We start from the raw sequence: 21,574 nt of genomic DNA on the forward strand, positions 1-21,574 counted from the left end.
CTGAGACGATGCGGTTTTCTAAATATACAATCATGTCATCTGCAAACAGGGACAATTTGACTTCTTTTCCTAACTGAATACTCTTGATTTCTTTCTCTTGCCTGATTGCCCCAGCCAAAACTTCCAACACTATGTTGAATAGGAGTGGTGAGAGAGGGCATCCCTGTCTTTTGACAGTTTTCAAAGGGAATGCTTCCAGGTTTTGCCCATTCAGTATGATATTGGCTGTGGGTTTGTCATAAATAGCTCTTATTATTTTGAGGTACGTTCCATCAATACCTAGTTTATTGAGAGTTTTTAGCATGAAGGGCTGTTGAATTTTGTCAAAAGCCTTTTCTGCATCTATTGAGATAATCATGTGGTTCTTGTCTTTGGTTCTGTTTATATGCTGGATTATGTTTATTGATTTGCGAATGTTGAACCAGCCTTGCATCCCAGGGATGAAGCCCACTTGATCATGGTGGATATAAGCTTTTTGATGTGCTGCTGGATTCGGTTTGCCAGTATTTTATCGAGGATTTTTGCATCGATATTCATCAGGGATATTGGTCTAAAATTCTCCATTTTTGTTGTATCTCTGTCAGGCTTTGGTATCAGGATGATGTTGGCCTTGTAAAATGAGTTTGGGAGGATTCCCTCTTTTTCTATTGATTGGAATAGTTTCAGAAGGAATAGTAGCAACTCCTCCTTGTACCTCTGGTAGAGTTTGGTTGTGAATCCTTCTGATCCTGGACTTTTTTTGGTTAGTAGGCTATTAATTATTGCTACAATTTCAGAGCCTGCTATTGGTCTATTGACGGATTCAACTTCTTCCTGGTTTAGTCTTGGGAGAGTGTAAGTGTCCAGGAAATTATCCATTTCTTCTAGGTTTTCTAGTTTATTTGTGTAGAGGTGTTTATAGTATTCTCTGATGGTAGTTTGTATTTCTGTGGGGTTGGTGGTGATATCCCCTTTATCATTTTTTATTGCATCTATTTGATTCTTCTCTCTTTTCCTCTTTATTAGTCTTGCTAGTGGGCTATCAATTTGTTGATCTTTTCAAAAAACCAACTCCTGGATTCATTGATTTTTTGGAGGGTTTTTTGTGTCTCTATCTCCTTCAGTTCTGCTCTGATCTTAGTTATTTCTTGCCTTCTGCTAGCTTTTGAACGTGTTTGGTCTTGCTTCTCTAGCTCTTTAAATTGTGATGTTAGGGTGTCAATTTTAGATCTTTCCTATTTTCTCTTGTGGGCATTTAGTGCTATAAATTTCCCTCTACACACTGCTTTAAATGTGTCCCAGAGATTCTGGTATGTTGTATCTTTGTTCTCATTGGTTTCAAAGAACATCTTTATTTCTGCCTTCATTTCGTTATGTACCCAGTAGTCATTCAGGAGCAGGTTGTTCAGTTTCCATGTAATTGAGCCGTTTTGATTGAGTTTCTTCGTCCTGAGTTCTAGTTTGATTGCACTGTGGTCTGAGAGACAGTTTGTTATAATTTCTGCTGTTTTACATTTGCTGAGGAGTGCTTTACTTCCAACTATGTGGTCAATTTTGGAATAAGTGCGATGTGGTGCTAAGAAGAATGTATATTCTGTTGATTTGGGGTGGAGAGTTCTGTAGATGTCTATTAGGTCCGCTTGGTGCAGAGTTGATTTCAATTCCTGGATATCCTTGTTAACTTTCTGTCTCGTTGATCTGTCTAAGGTAGACAGTGGGGTGTTAAAGTCTCCCATTATTGTTATATGGGAGTCAAAGTCTCTTTGTAAGTCTCTAAAGCCTTGCTTTATGAATCTGGGTGCTCCTGTATTGGATGCATATATATTTAGGATAATTAGCTCTTCCTGATGAATTGATTCCTTTACCATTATGTAATGGCCTTCTTTGTCTCTTTTGATTTTTGATGGTTTAAAGTCTGTTTTAGGCTAGGCGCGGTGCCTCTAGCCTGTAATCCCAGCACTTTGGGAGGCTGAGACGGGCGGATCACGAGGTCAGGAGATCGAGACCATCCTGAGTAATGCGGTGAAACCCAGTCTCTACCAAAAAAACACAAAAAACTAGCCGGGCGAGGTGGCGGGCGCCTGTAGTCCCAGCTACTCGGGAGGCCGAGGCAGGAGAATGGCGTAAACCCAGGAGGCAGAGCTTGCAGTGAGCTGAGATCCGGCCACTGCACTCCAGTCTGGGTGACAGAGCGAGACTCCGTCTCAAAAAATAAATAAATAAATAAATAAATAAATAAAATAAAATAAAAGTGTTTTATCAGAGACTAGGATTGCAACCCCTGCTTTTTTTTTTTTGTTTTCCATTTGCTTGGTAGATCTTCCTCCACCCCTTTATTTTGAGCCTATGTGTGTCTCTGTATGTGAGATGGGTCTCCTGAATACAGCAAACTGATGGGTCTTGGATCTTTATCCAATTTGCCAGTCTGTGTCTTTTAATTGAACCGTTTAGTCCATTTACATTTAAGGTTAATATTGTTATGTGTGAATCTGACCCTGTCATTATGATATTAGCTGGTTATTTTGCTCGCTAGTTGATGCAGTTTATTCCTAGCATTGATGGACTTTACATTTTGACATGTTTCTGCAATGGCTGGTATCCGCTGTTCCTTTCCATGTTTAGTGCTTCCTTCAGGATCCCTTGTAGGGCAGGCCTGGTGGTGACAAAATCTCTAACATTTGCTTGTCTGTAAAGGATTTTATTTCTCCTTCACTTATGAAACTTAGTTTGGTTGGATATGAAATTCTGGGTTGAAAATTCTTTTCTTTAAGAATGTTGAATATTGGCCCCCACTCTCTTCTGACTTGTAGAGCTTCTGCCAAGAGATCTGCTGTTAGTCTGATGGGCTTCCCTTTGTGGGTAACCCGACCTTTCTCTCTGGCTGCCCTTAATATTTTTTCCTTCAACTTTGGTGAATCTGACAATTATGTGTCTTGGAGTTGCTCTTCTCGAGGAGTATCTTTGTGGCTTTCTCTGTATTTCCTGAATTTGAATGTTGGCCTGCCTTACTAGGTTGGGGAAGTTCTCCTGGATGATATCCTGCAGAGTGTTTTCAAAGTTGATTCTATTTTCCCCGTCACTTTCCGGCACACCAATCAGACATAGATTTGGTCTTTTCACATAATCCCATATTTCTTGGAGGCTTTTTTCATTTCTTTTTACTCTTTTTTCTCTACACTTCTCTTCTCACTTCATTTCATTCATTTGATCTTCAATCGCTGATACTCTTTCTTCCAGTTGGTGCAGTCGGTTACTGAAGCTTGTATAGTTGTCATGTAGTTCTTGTGTCACGGTTTTCATCTCTATCAGTTCTTTTAAGGTGTTCTCTGCGTTGATTATTCTAGTTATTCATTCATCCATTCTTTTTTCAAGGTTTTTAGTTTCTTTGCGCTGGTTACATAGCTCCTCCTTTAGCTCTGAGAAGTTTGATCGACTGAAGCCTTCTCTCAACTCGTCAAAGTCATTCTCCGTCCAGCTTTGTTCCGTTGCTGGCGATGAGCTGTGTTCCTTTGGAGGGGGAGATGTGCTCTGATTTTTTGAATTTCCAGCTTTTCTGCACTGCTTTTTCCCCATCTTTGTGGTTTTATCTGCCTTTGGTCTTTGATGATGGTGACATACTGATGGGGTTTTGGTGTGAGTGTCCTTTCTGTTTGTTAGTTTTCCTTCTAACAGTCAGGACCCTCAGTTGTAGGTCTGTTGGAGTTTGCTTGAGGTACACTCCAGACCCTATTTGCCTGGTATCAGCAGCAGAGGCTGCAGAAGATAGAATATTGCTGAACAGCGAGTGTTGCTGTCTGATTCTTGCTCGGGAAGCTTTGTCTCAGGGGTGTACCCCGCCGTGTGAGGTATGAGGTATTGGTCTGCACCTAGTGGGTGATGTCTCCCAGTTAGGGTACTCAGGGGTCAGGGACCCACTTGAGCAGGCAGTCTGTCCATTCTCAGATCTCAACCTCCGTGCTGGGAGATCCACTGCTCTCTTCAAAGCTGTCAGACAGGGGCATTTACCTCTGCTGAGGTTTCTGCTGCTTTTTGTTTAAATATGCCCTGTCCCCAGAGGAGGAGTCTATAGAGGCAGGCCAGCCTCCTTGAGCTGTGGTGGGCTCCACCCAGTTCGAGCTTCCCAGTGGCTTTGTTTACCTACTTAAGCCTTGGCAATGGCGGGCGCCCCTCCCCCAGCCTCACTGCCAACTTGTAGTTAGATCTCAGACTGCTGTGCTAGCAATGAGGGAGGCTCCATGGGCGTGGGACACTCTGGGCCAGGTGTGGGATATAATCTTCTGGTGTGCCGTGTGCTAAGACCCGTGGTAAAGTGCAGAATTAGGGTGGGAGTTACCCAATTTTCCAGGTGTTGTGTGTCTCAATTTCCTTTGGCTAGGAAAAGAAATTCCCTTCCCCCTTGCACTTCCCAGGTGAGGCGATGCCTCGCCCTGCTTCAGCTTTCGCTGGTCTGGTCGGGCTGCACCCATGGACCAGTGCCAACTGTCTGACACGCCCCAGTGAGATGAACCAGGTACCTCAGTTGAAAATGCAGAAATTACCCGTCTTCTGTGTCACTCACACTGGGAGCTGGAGGCTGGAGCTGTTCCTATTTGGTAAAGAACTCTTAAACCTCAGCAATAAGAAAATAATCCACTTTAAAAAATGAGTAAAAGATCTGAATAGACACCTCATCAAAGAAAATATACAATGGCAAATAAGCATATGAAAAGATGCTCAAGGCCGGGCGTGGTGGCTCAAGCCTGTAATCCCAGCACCTTGGGAGGCCGAGACGGGCGGATCACGAGGTCAGGAGATCAAGACCATCCTGGCTAACACAGTGAAACCCCGTCTCTACTAAAAAATACAAAAATCTAGCCGGGCGAGGTGGCGGGCGCCTGTAGTCCCAGCTACTCGGGAGGCTGAGGCAGGAGAATGGCGTAAACCTGGGAGGCGGAGCTTGCAGTGAGCTGAGATCCGGCCACTGCACTCCAGCCTGGGCGACAGAGCGAGACTCCGCCTCAAAAAAAAAAAAAGAAAAGATGCTCAACATCGTATGTCATGAGGGAATTGAAAATAAAGTAACAATGAGATACTACTACAACTACTATACACCCATTAAAAGAGTATACCCAAAAGAGTGACAATACCAAATGCTGGCAAGGATATAGGAATGCAAAATGATACAACCACTTTGGAAGACAGGTAGTTTCTTTAAAAATTAAACATACTTTGTATGATTCAGTATTAGCATTCCTTGGTATTTATCTAAATAAAAGTTTATGTCCACACAAAAACCTACACGTGAATGTTTAAAGCAGTTATGGTAATTAATTTTCAAAATCTGTAAGCAACTATGATGTACTTCATTATGGGAATGTATAAATAAGCTGTGGTACAGTATACCTACATAATTGAAAATTATTTAGCAGTAAAAAGAAAAGAGTTAGCAAGCAATGAAAAGACATGGAGGAACCTTAAGTGCCTAATACTAATGTTAACTAAAAGAAGCAAATCTAAAAAAGTTCCTTACTGGATGATTCTAATTACAAGATATTCTGGAAAAGGCAAAACCATGGAGCCAGTAGAAATGATTAACGTACAAAAATAGAGAATGTCAACAAAAAATTACAAGTACAAGTTTTATATTTGTTTAATGTTTAAATGTGCCATGTCACATTACAACATAAGTACAACTTAATTTTGATACAAATTGAACATTTTAAGTCTACTAATCATAAAGAAAAGTATTTTATTTTCACCATGGTTATTCCTCTATTTAACTCACAAGAAAATATCTAGAAATCACGTTAATTGCTGAGCTCACCTCGCAGAGCTGTTATTTTAAATAATTGAATTTATTCTTCTCTTTTGTTTTTGTACCACTAAAGGTAAATTATCAAACATGGTAAATGCAGTATCTAAAGTCTCAATAATTAAAGCATTTATTAACAATTTCAGTCTATTTTCCTACAGAATCTTTCTAGTGGCATATGGTGAAGCAGCTGTTGCTACTCTTAGGCCTGTTGCTAGGGAACAAAGAATCAGGGTGATTTCCCTAGGCTCTGGACTTTAACGGAGATCACTTAAATTGATCACACTGGATAATGTGATTCAGAAAACATCCAGCAGGTAGAAAGAGGTAAAGCCAGCAGCTGGTTCTTTAAAATACTAATAATTAATAATGGGGAGGTTGGAGGGTTGAGGCTCAAGTATACATAGTTCAGACAAAGAAAACTGCAAGATTATACCTTATTTTCTGTATTCCTACTGCTAAACAATACTGAAAATTGTCCCCTTGGGACTTTCATTTCCCTTTAAAGCAGTTCTTGATCCTAGGTAAAAACACAGTAATGATAAAGCACTCTGAAAAAAATTAATATCATGAGTTTAGCATTTGGAGAAAGAAAAGGCAGTCTATAGTGTTCTGCCCCCATTCCCTATCTTCCTTAGCGTAATAGGGATGTGAAACATGGGTGTAACTGTCAGAAAAGCTTTAAAACTCTCAAAATGACATGACATCCATTGTGTAAGTTGTAAAGCAAGTCATGGAGGGAGTACAGTGGTATGGATTTTGAAGTCAGACGGAACTGAGTTTAAATCCTGACTTTATTAGTTATTACTTACAGGACCTTGGGAAAGTTACTTGACTACTCTGAGCTTTGGTTTCTTCATGTACAATGCAAAAAAATAATAATGATAAAAATATCTATAGCTCAAAAAGCCATTGTGTTAAATAAGATAATGTACATAAAGTTCATTTCATGGCTAACAGTCAACTAACAGTCAATATGTTAGATATTACTTTGACAAGCATATTTTCATCAAGTGAAAGTAAGCACTTTCATAAAGCTTACTTAATGATACTTTAACTGTTCTGATGTCCTGCCTGTTGAATAAGCTTATTTGCTCATGTTGCTACTTGTACAGCTTTGTAGGGCCTCTACATGCAATTCACCTCTTTTAGTTATTTCATATTTTGACCATGTTTTTATTTTTATCTTCTTGTAAATGTAATTCTTTTATATCAATGACCCAGCAACAACAACAAAAAACTCTAGAAAACAAAAAAGGCTGTGTTGTCTTTCACAAAAAATTTTAAAACTCAGCATGCCTGAGGATGGTGTCAATAGCAGTGTCATGAAATAGGTCTTTGTGTTATTGTTAATAATCGGTCAAGATGTGGCTAGGTGTGGTGACTCATGCCTGCAATCCCAGCACTTTGAGAAGCTGAGGCAGGAGGACTGCTTGAGACCAAGAGTTCAAGACCAGACAGGGCAACATAGACTCCGTTTCCACAAAATACAAAAAAAGTTAGCTAGGTGCGATGGTGTATACCTGTAGTCCTATCCACTCAGGAGTCTGAGGCAGGAAGATCACTTGAGCTCAGGAGTTTGAGGTTATAGTGAGCTATGATCACACCACTGCACTACAACCTGAGTGACAGAGTGAGAAATTGTCTCTAAAAAAAAATTAAAATTAAAAATTAGAAGAAAATAAGCTGTCAACACTAGCTCTAAAAGAGATGTAGAATATGACGCAGTTTCATGCTGGGTTCTTCTATGATTTCAAACTCTTGAAAATAGTGTTTAGACTGAACCAATTAAAACTTAATTTCAAAGTATAAAGTCTTCAGATTTGTCTTAAAAGTTTTAATAATATCTTGTTATAACGATTTTAAAACTGAAACATAATATTATAAAAGATATAGTACTGTCCTGTCGCTTGCAGAAATTGTTAGGTTAAAAAAATCAGCTGCAATGTGGAATCACTGAATATGCAAAAAGTTTCAAATTGAAAAAAAATTCAATACAAAAGAAGTTTTGTATTTGAAATCACTAGTTTTGGTGTAAATATGGATTCTGTGATGAAACTACAGCTTTATTTGTTTACTCAAAATAGGTGGAGAAAATAGATATTTATTTCTTAGAAAAAATATTTACTCTTCTAAGAACATAATTAATCTATGTTAGTCTATCTCATATAGAAATAAAAGAAATACGGTGCTTCTTGTTATTCATGGCAATTATGTTCTTTAAAGTTTCTGCAAACACTGAATTAGCAATACTGAACCATTGTTCCTAGGGAATTATAGGGTTAGGTTACTGTAAGCCTCTGTTCACAATATCTTCATTAACTGATCAATACATAACCTTATTTTATGTGTGTTTCTGCTGAAAGACATTTAATATATATTGCTAATTCATTAACTGTGAACTCATGGCCAATAGCACTATAACTCAGGCTTGAATGAAGCTTATCTAACATGTATTTTCTCCATAAGGCACAACACTTAGGAAAACTAGACAACACTTCTGCACTAGGCTTGGGGGCCGTTTTTTTTGTTTTTTGTTTTTTTTTTTTTTGGAGATGGAGCCTCACTCTGTGGCCCAGGCTGGAGCGCAGTGGCGTACTGCAAGCTCCGCTTCCCAGGTTCACGCCATTCTCCTGCCTCAGCCTCCGGAGTAGCTGGGACCACAGGCACCAGCTACCACGCCCAGCTAATTTTTTTTTTTGTATTTTTAGTAGAGACGATGTTTCACCATGTTAGCCAGGAGAGTCTCGATCTCCTGACCTCATGATACGCCCGCCCTGGCCTCCCAAAGTGCTGGGATTACAGGTGTGAGCCACCTCGCCTGGCCAGGGACCATTTTAAACACTAAAACCACCAAGAAAAAGCATGTGGGAAATGTGGCATTAAATAAGCCACAAAAAGGACACTTGTTTATAATGAGAGCTAAGATAAGGCGGCAGAGCCTTGCCTTCAACTTCAGCTGCGAAAGTGCACCTTGAACAACACATTTTTTTCAGCTCTTGTGCATGTTTGCTAAAGGCTGCAGAAGCAACAGGAGTACTCCTTTGAGAGATACAAATAAATTTTAGTGAGTAGGTAAATTCACCAATACAAAATCATAAATAATGAAGATCAACTGTAATTAATACAATTCAAGGTGTCCCATACCTTTTCTTCCAAATTTGAATTTATTTTGTTCAAAGCTTCTTTATCATGTTGAGAGGATCTATAAAAATCTTTCTAAGGAGCTTCAAAATAAAACCAAACATATTTTTTCTTGCTCTACAAACAAAGAAACATGACTTCATTATTTATCATCTGACAGAAGTAACCAAAAATTTCATAATTACTTAGATCACAGAAGAGAAATCAGGCAACAAAAAAAATTCTCCATAAGATTTCACAGTTGAAACTCTTCCTTTCCAAGGAGACAAAAACAAACAAACAAAAAAAAATGGGGGAAAAAACCCCAACGCAATCCCAACTCTACATTTTCTCATTATTTTTCAGAATGGTAATAAAACGCGGCCAGGAGTGGTGGCTCACGTCTGCAATCTCAGCACTTTGGGAGGCCGAGGCGGGCAGATCACTTGAGGTCAGGTGTTCCAGACTGGCCTGTCCAACATGGCAAACCCCATCTCCACTAAAAATACACAAATTAGCCTGGCATTGCAGCGCATGCCTGTAATCCCAGCTACTGGGAAGACTGAGGCAGGAGAATCACTTGAACCCGGGAGGCAGAGGTTGCAGTGAGCTGAGAATGTGGCACTCCAGCCTGGGCAACAGAGTGAGACTCTTGTCTCAGAAAAAAAAAGAATAGTAATAAAATGAATACTTACTACTGAAGATTTAGATACTATTTAGTAAACGTAAATTGATAATTTCCAGCGAATGATTAGCACAAAATAAAATAAATCAGAACTCCTTTATAAATTGGATGAAGCATCAAATGAAGCAATGGCCAAATAGGCAAACGAACATGATCCCAGAATTTCTACTCCCTGAAATTATGCAAACATGACTATCAATTAATTATAGTCATTTTAATACAGCAGTCAATTAATGCTCCTTGTGTCTCAGAGCTATTATATACTGTTTTGGTTTAAGGATAAAATATTCATGTTCAATTCTGTACTGCCTGCAAATACACTCAGGGAACATGGTAGTGAACAGGAAACTTAGAAGCCTGACACAAATGGGTACTGAATGGCTACTGAATGTAGACTGGCAACCAAACTGTGCGACCTTGAACACTCAGTGGTACTGTGTATAAACGTATCACATTAGCGAAGACAGAGCTATTTTATTAAATTAATCTCGTGTATAAGAATTTCATACTTTGGTTTATTATCATAGCTTACATTTCAAACTTAATCTTCTGTTCCTAAAGTCCTATGCTGCTGTGGCACAGTAGCTGGGAAGACATAAATGGAAAGTAACATGATTTTAGGAAGAGTCCAGCATTATTAAAAAATAATGCCTTTATTTATCTAGAAGACTGCATAAAGTTTCCTACTTTTATAGAGCAAGCAGCCACTGTCACCCCTATATGATCTGTTGTACTCCCACCTGATAACATTTCAGTAAAGTTATATCTAGGATTACTAAACATATATGGTATTTTTCTTTCTACGAAAGCTCTTTTGGTATTACATAGCTTACATTTAATATGCTAAACTTCAAAATCATTTTTATTCATGTTCATGTCTTAGGAATAGTGGTTTTTTTTTTTTTTTTTGAGACGAAGTCTCGCTCTTGTCCCCCAGGCTGGAGTGCAATGGTGCGATCTCGGCTCACTGCAACCTCTGCCTCCTGGGTTCAAGCAATTATCCTGTCTCAGCCTCCTGAGTAGCTGAGATTACAGGTGCCTGCCACCACGCCCGGCTAATTTTTGTATTTTTAGTTGAGATGGGGTTTCACCATGTTGGCCAGGCTGGTCTACGAACTCCTTACCTCAGGTGATCCGCCCGCCTTGGCCTCCGAGGAATAGGTTTTAAACTAATATTGGGATAAGTATAAATGGTAGGGTATCATCTCATTAACATGCTTTGCAATTTGTAAGATACCATTTGGACAGGAGACAGAAGAAACAATTTTTGGACTCACTTTTGAAATACTCTTTTAAGGAACTTTTTCAGAAAAAAGCTCAACCTTGGTTGGATTCTTGTAAGATGGAGCACATATATTTATCACCTCTCTCTCCCATAAAATGACAGAGTAAAAAAAAAATGGTAGAAACTACAACTAAAAGAAAACGAAAACAGGACAGTAATGAACATGAGATTTCAACACATTTCTGCAACATGAAAAGTAGAAGGAGGAGTGGCTACTAATGAAGCCATGTAGACAAAGACGGAGGACAGTCTGGAATCATATGGAGAGGGAAGCAGAAGCTTATGTACCTTGCAGAAACCTTGAGAGGCTTGGCACTCCAAAACATAGGATAAGGAAGAGAGAAATTCAGAGTGAAATGAGCAAAAGAATCAGGATATTAACATCTCTGGGTCATTGCTTCCTTCCCTACACAATACTAATAAAAATATCCCCCTTGTATAATTTTTATGAGAATTAAATAAAATAATGTGCATATATATGTAAAAATGGACCACAACGTCTCCCCTCAACACACATATATCACACAGCTAGAAAGATTGGGTATGTATCCCAACCCCTTTCCCTCACCCAGGCAAAATGAAGAAGCATTTTTGCTACAGAAATTGAATGACATTAGAGAAAAACTCCCTGCCACCACCCTCCTTACATTTACAATTGGCCCAGCATAATGGCTGTCAAACCAATCACCTCAAAGCAAGGAACATGGTGCAGAAATCTCTAAGTCACTTTTCATTGCCTCAAAGATCCAATGTTTAAGCATTAAAATGTGGCTGAAGCACTTGCATAGCAATTACTTGATTTACTTTTCCTGATTTCATCTGGTAACTCGTCAATAAAAGTTAATTTTAACCTTAATTTAAGTAGATATAATTATAAAATATTATACTCTATATATTACATATTTGGGGGATTTACCTATAGGAGGGACTCATCAAAGTTCTGCTATACATGAATATGGTGAAAAGGTGCATCTTCTTCTCAATTTGTACCTTTCCAGTTTAAGGACCCCCTTAGGGGCTACCAAGAAACTCCTAAGGCAGTGTTTCTTAAACTTGGATTATGAGTGTTCAGTGAACTAATAGCAAATCAAAAAAAAAAAAAAAAAAAAGAAAAACAAAAGCAATGGGATAATGTCAAAAGGACATTAGGAGCTAATTTGAAGGCGGCTCCTATTGCCCAAACCTGGAACATCAAATAAAAATGACAGTAATGAATTAATTGTCCCTTAACATTTGCAGTAGACTGGTTCCAGGATCACCCCCTCATGTCACCTCCCCCAGATACCAAAATCCACGGATGCTCAAGTCCCTTGTATAAAATGGCATAGTATACATCCTCTTGTACACTTTAAATCATCTCTAGGTCACTTATAACATCCAGTAAGATGTAAATGCTACGTAAATAGTTGTTATACTGTATTCTAAAATTTGTATTATTATTTATTGTTGTATTGTTACTTTCTATTTTTTCCAAATATTTTCAATTGTGGTCGAATGACACTGTGGATGCAGATCCACAAATACTGAGGAAAAACTGTATAATCCATTACATAAAAAAAGAATCTGTGAGTCTACACTGATGATGATCAATAGAAACATAAAGGAGAAGGAAAGCTCTTTTTTAGAGTAGAATTCTAATTAAAGAAGATAGAATAATGTAGTTAGAAAAATTATCATTTTACCATCAGAGAAAAAATAATTTAGTCAAGAATTGTCAATGGATGCTGCTGAATCTGAAGTTTGACAAAGAATGGAATACTTACAGAATCCCAAAGTATCTTCCCACATATCAGCCATTAATTACAAGAAAAAATTAAGAAATAAGACAAAACCTTAACTAAATGATGAAAATTAACATTCACAAATAAGAGGCAAATGCACATCATGTGCCTCTAGATGTGATGCCCTGAGGACACAACATCATTATATAGTATTCCAGCCAAAAATCCATAATCTGAATTTAATAGGGAATATACTCAAAAGGCAGTCTGTAAAATAACGGAATCTTTTCCTTCAAAAATGCCAATGCCGGGCTGGGAATGGTGGTTCATGCCTCTAATCTCAGTGCTTTGGGAGAGCAAGGTCGAGAGAATTGCTTGAGGCCAGCCCAGGCAACATAGCGAGACCATCTCTATAAAAAATTAAAAGATTAGATGAGTGTGGTGGCACATGCCTGTAGTCCTACCTACTTAGGCGCCTGAGGCAAGAGGATCATTTGAGGCCAGGAATTGGAGGTTCCAGTGAACTAAGATCACACTACTGCACTCCAGCCTGAGTGATGGAGCAAAACTCTGTTCCTAAAAAATAAATCAATAATGCCAATGTCATAAAAGTTAAAAAAAAAAAAAAAAAAGAAAAAAGGTGGAAGAACAGTTTTGGATTAAAGGAGGCTACAAAAAATACCACCGAAATGCAGTATGTCAACAGGATTGGAAAAAAATTGCTATGTAGCACATTATTGAGATAAATAAGAAATTAGATATATGGGCTGAAGATTGGATAAAAATATGGTATCATAGTATCAATGTTAAATTTCCTAAACTTGATAACTGTGAAATGGCTATACAGAAGTATATTCTTGTTCTTTGTAACACACACTGAAGTGTGATGGTGTGACATATGCAACCTACTCCAAAATGGTTCAGCAAAACAGTAACATCTATGTCTATACAGATGGCACAATAAAGTAATGTGGCAAAATGTTAAACATTTGTAAACCTGGCTAAAAAGTATTCAAGGGTTATTTTTATTCCTCTAACAACCTTTTTTGTAACTACAAATCTCCTAGTTGTGGAATCCAGGCATGTAAACTTGAAAAAGATGTGTGTTTGAGTTTATGTACTCAGTTTAAGAATTATTACCTTAGGGCTCAGTGTAATACAGACTGAATACCATTACTAAAGAAATAAATACTCAGCATCACAGTATAAGAGCAGTAGGAAACCTACTATCAAAGAAAACATCAAAATATTTAGTAGGAATTATTTTTGCCATTTTTGATAAGAATTTTCTATTTTAAAGGGCAGAGACATTCTTTTTTTATTTTTATTCTAACAAAGTAGAATAAAAAATCCCTTTAATTATTTGTTGTGTGTGGAGATTTAAGCCTTAGAATGAATTCTTGACTCTGTCCCCTCCTTTTGTACATAATATTATGCATATACATTTATTTATATAATGTTTAATAATATAAACATTAAACAATACTATTTCGTGCTATAACCCGTTAATATGTACTCTGTGCAAAGCACTCTGTTAAGTCTGTTATATATTATCTCATTTTAGTCCTCACAACAACCAATAGGTAGGTGTTACCATTCTAAGTTTACAGCTAAGGAAATAGTGCTCCAGAGAGGTTAAGTAAATTTGCCTGAGAAGTCAAAGCCGGAAAAATGGAAGATTTAGGATTCAAACTCAGGTCTATCTGAGTCTAAAGCTTTTATTCTTAACCCACAAAGCATATTCCCAGAACTGCTGGAGCCCATGGATGACAAAGGCAATTTACCATCTGTTTCTTCATCACTGGTTCTCATCTCTTTTTACCCGTCACTGTTTATTACCTCCATCGCTGCTCCCAGCTGCAGCTGCTCTTTCAGGCTGCTGCTGTTCTTGTGGAAAGCACACAGGCTTTGATGTGAAAAAAGATCAAGATCAAATCACAACACAGAATCTGATTAGCCTATAATCTCTGATCCTCATTTTTCTCATTAGTAAAATAATGGATACTAATTCTTATTTCATGGGAGGTGGGGATAACATTTACGCAACTTAACCCATAGTTGGTAGTTCACAATAAAAGGTAGTTTTGTACTCATCCCTCTCACCCTCTTTAAATGATAACTATTATTTTGGTTCCTTCATTTCAAAGTACGTCTGATAACTGTGGATTTAATTACCTGAGTAGTCATAATCCTGGTCCTGAATTTCAATAATTTAGTATCTGTGAAATTTGGAGAGACGCCATTTACATAGCAAGGCCACAGTTTCAGCATGCACTAGTTTCAGTTAACATGGTACCACGCAAAATGATGACTGTAAGTACTAAAATAAGGAACTGACTCCACACAATAGGTTACATGAATAAACCCAGTATCAAACACAGTGGCTTGGCATATAAAGTGCTCAGAAAATATTTGTTGAATAAACAATTGGTAAACACTGATTTTTTAAAAAAGTGAATTAGATGAACCTTGACCTAAACCTTACACCTTTTACAAAAGTTAACTCAAAATGGACCATAGACTTAAACATAAAACATAAAACTATAAAAATTTTAGAATACATAGAAGGGGTCAGCCATGGTGGCTCACGTCTGTAATCCCAGCACTTTGGGAGGCCAAGGTGGGTGGATCACGAGGTCAGGAGATCGAGATCATCCTGGCTAACATGGTGAAACCCCATCTCTACGAAAAATACAAAAAATTAGGGTGTGGTGGCGCGCGCCTGTAGTCCCAGCTACTCAGGAGGCTGAGGCAGGAGAATGGCGTGAATCTGGGAGGCGGAGCTTGCAGTGATCCGAGATTGCGCCACTGCACTCCAGCCTGGGCAACAGAGCGAGACTGTCTCAAAAAAAAAAAAGAAAGAAAGAAAGAAAGAAAGAAAAATACATGAAGGAAATCTTTGGGGTCTAAGGCTAGGCAAAGAATTCTCAGACTTATATCAAAAGCATGATTATGAAAGTAAAAATTATCAAATGGAACTCATCAAAATAAAAAATTTTTGCTCTTTGAAAGTCTATATTTGGAAGATGAAAGCCTATACACAGAGAGAAAATATTTGTAAACCACATATCTGACGGACTGGTATCTAGAATATATAAACAAGTCTCAAAACAACAGTAAACAAAAACCAAACAATCCAATACAAAAATGGGCAAAAGATATGAACACACATTTCAATGAAGAGGATAAACAAATGGCAAACAAGCACATGATAAGATGGTCAACATCAGAGAGGTGGGTATGGTTATAAAAGCACAGTGTGAGAGATCCCTGTGGTGTTACAACTATGTACTATCTTGACTGTGGTGCTGGATATGTGAACTTGCACAGAACTTCATACACATACACATATGTATACCGAGTAAAAATAAAACGGGGAATATGAATAAGAAGGATTGTATCAATGGCAAAACCTGGTTTTGATAGTATATTATAGTCCAAAACTATTACCAATCAGAGAAACTAGGTAAAGTATACAAGGGATCACTCTATATTTCTTGAGACTTCATGTGCATCTACAATTATCTTTAAAAAATCATAGAAGGATGGAAAAAAAAACAAAAAAAGTTTTAAAAAGGACAGGAAACTGTACATTTAAAATAAATGAATTTTATGGTATGTATATGATACCTTAATAAAGATTTTTTTTTAAAAAGGAATTAGAAACTCTAATGAATGCTTTAAAGAGGGTGACCAAGGACATGGGAAGTCTAGCATCATTTCACAAATAATAACTATTTTATATTTTAGGAATCCAACTAATTGTGAAAAATTTACAACCTGTGAATCATCTCTCACTTCAAGTAAATTCAAATACATATAGATTAAACGAAGATGGAATTAAGGGATACAAATCCTTAATGACACAAATCCTAAATGATGTTTTGACCACTTACATAGGATATATCAACAACAGAGCAAGGTACAATGCAAAAAGGATAGATATTTGTGTAACTCTTAGTCTGATAAAAAAAACAATGTAAATATAAAATATATTAGTTAGAAAATTGGTATAATTGCTTATTTGAAAACAAAGTAATAAGCTATCTGAATTAATTTGGATTGCTACAAATATTATACTTCTAGTATCTGTAGAAAAATGCTTCTACTTAAAATACATTAAAATCAGTAAATTTTATTTAGAATCTCCTAAATTCTTATATGCCCTTGTTTCTATTAAAATAACAACAGCAATATTAACAGTAATACTTTTATTACACATTGACCAAATACTTATTTGACAGCCATTTTTTTTGTTGTTGAGTTGGAGTCTTGTTCTGTTGCCCAGGCTGGAATGCAGTGGCACAATCTCAGGTCACTGCAACCTCCGCCTCCAGGGTTCAAGCGATTCTCCTACCTCAGTCTCTCGAGTAGCTGGGACTACAGGCACGCACTACCATGCCTAGCTAATTTTTGTATTTTTAGTAGAGACGGAGTTTTACTATGTTGGCCAGGCTGGTCTTGAACTCCTGACCATGTGATCCGTCCGGCTCGGCCTCCCAAAGTGCTGGGATTACAGGCATGAGCCACCGGGCCTGGCTGACAAAGCCAATTTTTTAAAAATCTAAATGTATTTAGATCTTTCGGATTTTTGTTTTGTTTTGTTTTTTTGAGACAGAGTCTCCCTCTGTCAACAGGCTGGAGTGTAGTGGTGTGTAAATCTTTTGGTTTTTTAAAAATTAATTTGTCTACTTTCAGTTTTATTATGCTAATTTCAGCATAAATAAAACTGAAATCTCTAAAGTGGGCTATATACTATAATGTCTGCTTTACAGTAATGTAGAAGCTTTTTGACACCACTACTGTGGAGGATGAATTTAAAGGTGGAGCTCCAATTACGCTCTAACTTGCTGTATGACCTTAGGTATTTCAAACAAGGTTCCGACCTTTTGTTTCCTGTGAAATGGGGGAAATCATTCCTATCTATTTTACAGGGTGACTATGAGCCTTAACTAAGAAAATGTATGTAAAAGCATCTTTTAATTGGTAAAGCAGTACGTAGTTTCTGAAACAGCTATATTGTTCTGACATAATTTTGGATTTTTTTTAAGAAGTAGTTTTAGTCTAAAGAGTCTTTACAACAGCAACAAAGAGCTTCCACTTAAAAGCAGTACAAACTACGGATTAACTACAAATAAGTATACAGATTACACATTTATTAAAATTTATAAGAATAATAGTTTTCTATACTTGTTAACTTCTAGAAGATCGCGACCTTTCTGAGAGACATGGTATTTTTGACTACCATGTTTTGTTTCCTTTTTAAAATAGTAGCCTATTTCTAAAAAGACTAAAATACAAATGTTATTAATAGCTGTTGTACCTAATACAAAGTCTATCTGTAAAATATTAAGTAGCTTTAATCGAACTATCTCTATATAACAAGTTAAACACCAAATAAGGTAGTATTTATTAAGAAAAAGGTAACTAATGCTTTTAATAATTTCATGGCACTAAGCACTCAAATGGCACATGCTGTGTAGACGATAAATAATGAAGAATAGTTTATATACTATTCAGGCATATAAAATCTACACAGGAAAAGATGGCAAGAATAGAAAGGAGTCCGGAGGTCTCAAAAAAGCATTCTACTTTAAGATCTTTTGTTTGAAGCAAACCAATTCCATAAAGCTTTTACTGAGGAAACGGTGTTAAATCATTGGTATGTAACGACTGACATATGAATAGCCTCATTTAAATACACATTATAAATGATCATCTTTCTTCAGTATTTCTTAGTTATCTAAATACTGGAATTTATAAATAAATGTCCTGTCTCAGATGAAGGTTTAAAGTGTGTACTAAAATAGTTATCTCTAAAACACAAATTCTAAAGATAAGGAAATCCACCTATATGTTTTTAAAAATGTTCAATGCTTTTCAAGTAAAAAGTAGCAACTCTATTTTTGGTTACTTTAGGTTTCAAAAACCTTTAACCGATATCATGTAATATTATTCAGTGGCATAGGAACATGGCAGAGTCTATGAGAAAATATTTTCTGAGACATTTTGAATCAAATCAGGAGCCTAGCATTTACTTCTTCACTTCCAAAAGAACAGACCACCAAAGAAGTTTAGAACAGAGTGGGTAGAGAAATTTTTTAAAAAAGAAAAAAAACCTGATAACCAATCACATCCCTAAAATTTAAAGGCAACAAATGTAGAGAAATGAAGGAAGGGTAAGTCCACAAGGAGGTCTTTCTAAGGAGAAAAGGGAAATAGCTAAGTACTAAGAGGTCACAAGGTACATTAAACACATAAAAAGCCCCACTCATTAAATTTAAAGATCTGGTCCTGCAAGAGCAGTTTTTGTTACTAAAAGGCATACCATTTGCAGGTTTTTTTTTAATTCAAAAAGATTTACAATATTACTTTGTTTCCTGAAGGTTTTTTTTCCTGTTCTTTAATTTTATTCTATAATAAGTGTTACAAAAATGGCAACTAAACAAATGTAAATATTAAGATGTGTTATTTAAATGCAACCAAAAATCTAAGAATTTTAGGCTTATTCAATTTCTTTGGTTTGTTTTTCAAGAAATGTTCCAATGTCCAATTATTTGAAATTTTAAATAAAATAAATGTATCATACTTCTCACTAGCATTATTTTTAATTATATGGTTCTTACTTAATTGCATTACTATTTACTCAACGTGGCTATAATCAGCTGTAGTCATGGTAGCATAGCATATCCTAACCCACCTTCTCAGTATACACACACTCGCCTGCCCACTAACCACAAAGGCCATTGCTATGAGTGCTATGGAATTAAAAAACAAAACAAAAGTCGTAATTCTCACTGAGTTGCTTTTATACAAATAAAACAAGGTATTAAATTAAATGAACATTGAAGGCAGCCAGAAATAGGGGGAAGGTGATAAATGAGATGAGAAAACATTTAATAGTGAAAAGAGACATATGGAAAGAAAACATGAATTTGACTCAGTCTCCTTCCTTAGCTAGTAGTGAGTATCAGGCAAGTCACTAAAATTTTGAAGTCTCAGTTTCCTCCCCTGTAAAATAAGGGTTTTGAAACTGTCCCTAATATCTTTTTTAGCTATAAAATTCCATGGTTCCGAGAGTAATTAGACAAGAAAAAAAGCAAAAGACACCCAAATTGGAAAGAAAGCAGTAAAATCCTTTGTAGTTACCCTAAGGATTCTACCAAAAACTTAGAACTAATACATATGTTCAGCAAAGTAGAAAGATACAAAGTCAAAACGCAGAAATAAGTTGTATTTCTTTACACTTACAATGAACAATCTGAAAAGCAAATTAAGAAAATAATACCAATTACAATAGCATCAAAAAGAATAAAATACTTAGGAATTAACCAAGTAGGTAAAAGTCTTCTGGAATGAAAGCTACAGAACACTAGTGAAAGAAGTGAAAGAAGACAAATAAATGGAAGCACATCCTGTGATTACAGATTGGAAGATTTATTATTATTAAGATGGTAATACCACTCAAAGTTATCTATAGATTTAATGTAGTTCCTGCCAAAATTCTAATGATGTTTTTTGCATTAATAGGAAAATAAATTTAAAATCCACATGGAATCTCAAGGGACTTCTAATAGTCAAACCAAACTTGAAAAAGAAAAACAAAGCTGGAAGACACACTTTCCGATTTCAAAACTTATTCCAAAGCTACAGCAACCAAAACAGTATGGTATTGGCATAAAAACAGACATACAGACCAATGAAATAGAACACAGAATCCAGAAATAAACCATCACATATACGGTCAAAAGATTTTTGACTAGGGTGTCAAGATGATTTAATGGGGGAAAGGACAATCTTTTCAACAAATGGTGCTGAGAAACATATCCACATTTAAAAGAATGAGGTTGGAACCTTACCCAACACTATCTATGAAAATAAACTCAAAATGGATCAAAGACTTAAATGTAAGACATAAAACTATAACACTCTTGGAAGAAAAAACAGGGCAAAAGGCTTACAGCACTGAATTTGGCAATGATTTTGAAATGCACAAGTTGGAAATAGACCAACTGAACATCATGAAAACTAAAAATTGTGCATCAAAAGACAGTATTAATAGAGTAAAAAGGCAACTCACCGAATGAGAGAAAATATTTTTAAATCATGTATCTGATAAAATCTAATATCTATAATTTACAGATAACTCATAACTCAACAATAACAAAAACATGATTCAAAAATGGATAAAGGACTTGAAAAGACATTTTTCCAAAGAAAATATACAAACGTCCAATAAGCACAGGAAAATACACCCAACATCACTAATCATTAGCGAAATACAAATCAAAAGTACAATAAGATACCACCTTATATCCATTAAGATAGTTACTATAAAAAAAAAAAATAAGTGTTGGGAGGATGTGGAGAAATGGGAACCCTTATGTATTGTTAATGTGAATGTAATACGTATGCTACAGCCTCTGCGGAAACAATATGGAGCTTCCTTAAAAAAAAAAAAATTAAAAACAGAATTACCATGTGATCTAGCAATTCCACTTTCAGGTATATACCCAAAAGAATCGAAAGCAGGGTCTGGAAAAGATATTTGTACACCCATATTCATAGCAGCATTATTCACAACAGCTAAAACATGGAAGCAACCCAGATGTCTATTAATAGATGAATGGATAAGCAAAATGTGGCCGACACATATAAGGAAATGCTATGTAACCTTAAAAAGAAAAGAAATTCTGGCATACCGTACAACAGAGATGAACCTTGAGGACATTATGCCAAGTTAAATAAGCCAGTCAAAAAAAGTCAAATACTGGATATGCCCATACATATGAGGTTTTGGTTCTTTACCACTTTCCAGTAATATGAATACAAACATTTCCGTTTTCCAAAACCAGAAATAAAAGATAGAATGATGATTGCTAGGGCCTGGGAATGGGGGAGGGGAATTATTGTTTAATAGGTATAGAGTTTCAGTTTTACAAAAAGAGTATGGTGGCACAACATTATCAACGTAACTAATACCATTGAAC

The 21,574-nt window shown here is 36.5% G+C and overlaps 1 protein-coding gene across 3 annotated transcripts in view; it reads right to left on the bottom strand.

The window, feature by feature from the left end:
• Nucleotides 1–21,574, bottom strand: part of FBXO8 (F-box protein 8) — a 54,782-nt gene that overhangs the window by 30,357 nt on the left and 2,851 nt on the right. Inside the window, exons 2-3 of one of the 3 annotated variants that reach the window (XM_037993866.2) lie at nucleotides 10,111–10,163; nucleotides 8,918–9,031 (exon numbers count right to left, since the gene is read on the bottom strand). The exons of 1 other annotated variant lie outside the window; for it this stretch is intronic. The gene's annotated coding sequence lies outside the window, so the exon portion shown is untranslated. The remainder of the gene's footprint in view (nucleotides 1–8,917; nucleotides 9,032–10,110; nucleotides 10,164–21,574) is intronic. One more of the 3 variants, XM_008000286.3, reaches the window with a different exon arrangement.

Source organism: Chlorocebus sabaeus, chromosome 7 (genome assembly GCF_047675955.1).
Source record: "Chlorocebus sabaeus isolate Y175 chromosome 7, mChlSab1.0.hap1, whole genome shotgun sequence".
NCBI classification, from domain to species: Eukaryota; Metazoa; Chordata; class Mammalia; order Primates; family Cercopithecidae; genus Chlorocebus; species Chlorocebus sabaeus.